General features: G+C 46.6%; 1 non-coding gene across 1 annotated transcript; it reads right to left on the reverse strand.

The window, feature by feature from the left end:
- Positions 1-255: 255 nt before the first annotated feature.
- TRNAR-CCU lies at positions 256-328 on the reverse strand. The gene has a single exon. It is a non-coding gene; the product is annotated as a tRNA-Arg (tRNA).
- Between the last annotated feature and the right edge of the window lie 4,234 nt (positions 329-4,562).

Here is a 4,562-nt window from a genome sequence, read left to right on the forward strand (position 1 = left end):
AGGAATCTTGTCCTCAGCCTGAAGTTACCATCCTCCACCTGGGTGGGGGCCTTAGAAGGCAGAAGAACTCAAAGATATATTGTTCTATTTATTTGTTTGTTTGTTTGTTTATTTATTTGTTTATATTGGCCACGCTGGGTCTTAGTTGTGGCATGCAGGATCTTTAGTTGTGGCACGTGGAGTCTTAGTTGGAGCATGCAGACTTCTCAGGTGCGGCATGCAGACTCTTAGTTGAAGCATGCATGCAGGATCTAGTTCCCCAACCAGGGATCGAACCTGGACCCCCTGCATTAGGAGCGCAGAGTCTTACCCATTGGACCACCAGGGAAGTTCCAATGTATTGTTATGTATATCCCTTGAGGAGGAACTAGGACTCTGCTTTACTGCTGTACTATTGTTCCTTTTTTAAAAATAAATTAATTTATTTATTTTTGGCTGTGTTGGGTCTTCGTTGCTGTGTGCGGGCTTTCTCTAGTTGTGGCAAGCGGCAGCTACACTTTCGTTGCGGTACGCAGGCTTCTCACTGCGGTGGCTTCTCTTGTTGCGGAGCACAGACTCTAGGTGCACGGATTTCAGTAGTTGTGGCACGTGGGCTCAGCAGCTGTGGCTCACGGGCTCTAGAGCACAGGCTCAGTAGTTGTGGCGCACGGTCTTAGTTGCTCCACGGCATGTGGGATCTTCCCGGACCAGGGCTCAAACCCGTGTCCCCTGCACTGGCAGGCAGATTCTTAACCACTGTGCCACCAGGGAAGCCCGCTATTGTTTCTTGACTGTTTTTCCTTTGGTTCTGCATTCCCTCCCTTTCCTAATTAGTAACTGTTTGAATCTGCATTTTGGAACTCGGGGAAAGTCTAGGAGGCTGAAGCCTTTTTCCTACAAATAAGAAACAGGAGACATGTAAAGGCTTTTGTACCTGGGAGGGCCCCACAGGGTCCTGCTCAGTTGCACTACTTCCTCATATCATACACAAACATTAATTCAAAATGGATCAGACCTAGATGTAAGAGCTAAAACTGTAAAATTATTACAAGACATACGTGTTAATCTTCATGACCTTGAGTTAGGCAATAATTTCTTAGATATGATGCCAAAAGAACAAGCAGCAAAAGAAAAAATTGATAAATTAGACTTCATCAAAATTGAAAATGTTTGGGCTTCCCTGGTGGTGCAGTGGTTGAGAGTCCACCTGCTGATGCAGGGGACAGGGGTTCGTGCCCCGGTCCGGGAGGATCCCACGTGCCGCGGAGTGGCTGGGCCCGTGAGCCATGGCCACTGAGCCTGCGCGTCCAGAGCCTGTGCTCCGCAACGGGAGAGGCCACAACAGTGAGAGGCCCGCGTACCGCAAAAAAAAAAAAAAAAAAAAAAAAGCGGAATGCAGTCAGTGCCACAAGGGGGCATTGGAAGATCAGAGAGCTCACTTCTAATTTAGGAGACTGGCTGAGGCTTTGCAGTTGTGATGTAAAAAGGCCAACCAGGATTTCAGCAGAGGCAGGGAGCGGAGGAGATTTCAGGGGGACACAGAAAAAGCAAAAGTATAAATGTGGAAAGACAATGGCAAGTCCCAGGAACTGTTAAGAGTTCAATTCAGCTGAGTGCAAGGCAAATGTAAGGAATGGAACAATGTGACATAATTTGGGTAGATATAACTTAGAATCCCTTGAAAAAATGTCATTGTAAAGAGATTTTGCTTTATCATAGGAGACAATAGTAAGTGTTAGCAAGTTTCTGGTTTGGGAGGTTTTGTTTCTTGCAGCTTTATAGCAGGTGTTTGATTAGAGGGACCAACATTTAGATTACGCAAAGGAAAAAAATACTATTGATCATGTGGCAAGCATTTGCAAAGTACTTTATTTTTTTTTAATTAATTAATTTGGCTGCACCGGGTCTTAGTTGTGGCATGTGGGATCTAGTTCCTCCCAGGGTCTTACCCACCAGGGAAGTCCCTGCAAAATACTTTAGCACACGTAATCTCATTTAATTGCCATAAAGTTCTATGAAATATATTGATTTTTTCCCCATTTTACCAAGGAAGGAACTGAGGCCCATAGAAGATAACTGACTTGCCTGGCTTCACCTGCCTCAAAGCCGGGGCATCTCATTCCAGATCCTCTTTACAGGGGTTTCCTCACAGAGCTAGTTATGGAGAAAGTGATGCTGACAGTGCTAGGTAAGATGGATAGTGGGAGGGCTTCCCTGGTGGCACAGTGGTTGAGAGTCCGCCTGCCGATGCAGGGGACACGGGTTTGTGCCCCGGTCCGGGAGGATCCCACATGCCACAGAGCGGCTGGGCCCGTGAGCCATGGCCGCTGAGCCTGCGCGTCCGGAGCCTGTGCTCCACGACGGGAGAGGACACAACAGTGAGAGGCCTGCGTACCGCAAAAAAAAAAAAAAAAAAAAAAAAAAAAAAAAAAAAAGATGGATAGTGGGAGAGTCAGGGGTGGGAGAACCAGAGACAGGGAGTAGAGCTGGGAGGCTATTGCAGGAGGTAGAGCAGGAGATTAGGTACACCTGATGGAGGGACCATGGGCAGGGGTTATGGAATGTTAGAAATGAGAGTGAAACACCAAGGGACTAGGTGATTGTCTTTGGTGTGTCCAGGAAGCCTTTAAGTTGCCTGAATTCTTGGGGCTGAGAAAGAGGAGTGCTGGGTCACCCAAAAGCCCTTTAACGGTAGCTTGCATATTGGATGGTGAAATGGCTCCTGACCTAGGATTGAACATGCACCTTACAGGGTTAGAGTGAGGCTAAATCAGATGACTCCAGGAAACACAATGTCCTACATCGAGAGGGAATCAGTAAGTGATACTGCCCTCTTTATTTGCCTAGAACATCAGTTCACCCAGTAATGCATACTTTGAGCTACTTTATTCAGTCACTCACTTCTTCATGTAGCAAAATTTACTCTCTCCTATGTGCCAGTCACTAGACTAGTTCCAGGACTGTACCAGGAAACCAGACAGAATTCATATATATATATATGATTTAAATACGTAGAGACAAAATTGATTTTCTAATTATTTCATGTGGTGCATGTTTCTAAAAAAGCTTTGTTCCCTTCCAGGCAGTTTGATGTAGTGATTAAAAGCATGGAGTCTTGGGACTTCACTGGCAATCCAGTGGTTAAGACTTTGCCTTCCAATGCAGGGGGTGCAGGTTCGATCCCTGGTCTGGGAGCTAAGATCCCCCATTCCTTGGGGCCAAAAAACCAAAACATAAAACAGAAGCAATATTGTAACAACTTCAATAAAGACTTTTAAAATGGTCCACATCAAAAAAAAAATTTTTTTTTTAAGGCATGGAGTCTTGTGTCAGGCTGCCTGGGTTCAAATCCCAGGTTCACCCCTTACTAGCGGTGCAATCTTGGGTAAGTTCTTTTGTTTGGCCGCGCTTCACGGCTTGGGAGATCTTAGTTCCCTGACCAGGGATCGAACCCGGGCCCCCTGCAGTGAAAGCACAAAGTCCTAACCACTGGACTGCCAGGGAATTCCCTTGGGTAAGTTCTTAGTGACTCTGTGCCTCAGGTGCATTGTCTGTGTAACGGGGATAGTTTTACCTACTCCATAGGACTGCTGGGCCCTATGCCAGGAAATAGTGCTTGGAGACAGTTTGTGACTCAAACACAGGAAGACTGCCTCATTCTTTGCCATATCCTTCTTTTCTTATCCCAAATGGTCCTACCAAACCTGATGGCCCTTCCACACAGTGCACTGGGTTCTGAATGACTCTTGGCTCTTCCCCAAACTACAGCCCTCAAAGAGATGGCAGTTTGCCAGCATAAAGTATATCCAGCAGCATGGCTGTTGGTTGGGCGGCTGTACCAGAATGCACTGTTGGGCTGAATATGTGGCCTCTCCAGGTGATTGACTTGAAGGGACTGAGAATTCATTTTTGTCTGCAGATTGCCATATGCTCGTTTAAAAATGAAATAATGTCATAACTGTATAGAAATGTTGACCCCCTGCAAAGGCAGTCACGTGTTAAGGCATGGCTCTTACTGGCTCCTTGATAGAACCAATCAGGCAGCTGGTGGCTTGCAGTTTCGAGGACTGGTTTCTATCACATACGGAGGACAGACTTGTGACCGACTGAATCTCCTACTGGGCAGATCCTCTCTCAGGCTCCCCGATTCCTACCGTGCTATTCCCTCCAATTTCTATGGCAGAGTGGAGCCTTTAAAGAAAAAAACCATACTTGCATTGCATCTTACTGCACTCCTGCCCACCTTTCTCTCTGGGCACCAATTTGGTTTCATCTTGGCAGCTCCAAGCCCCCAGCCCAGACTGCCGGTTTGGATGAACTCCAGATCCCAAGCCCTAATAATATTTTCCTGAGGCACCATAGTCTTCCCAGCTGTGTATCAAACCAACTTTTTTTTTTTTTTTCTGTGGCACCGCACAGCTTGTGGGATATTAGTTCCCTGACCAGGGACTGACCCTGGGCCCTCAACAGTGAAAGCGTGGAGTCCTAACCACTGAACTTCCCGTAGAACTCCCTGCAGCCAACTTTTTAATAAGCCAACAAGCATGGACACAATACCTGCCATGTACTCGTGACTGTGCCCG

This window comes from Phocoena sinus, chromosome 13 (genome assembly GCF_008692025.1).
Source record: "Phocoena sinus isolate mPhoSin1 chromosome 13, mPhoSin1.pri, whole genome shotgun sequence".
Lineage (NCBI taxonomy): Eukaryota > Metazoa > Chordata > Mammalia > Artiodactyla > Phocoenidae > Phocoena > Phocoena sinus.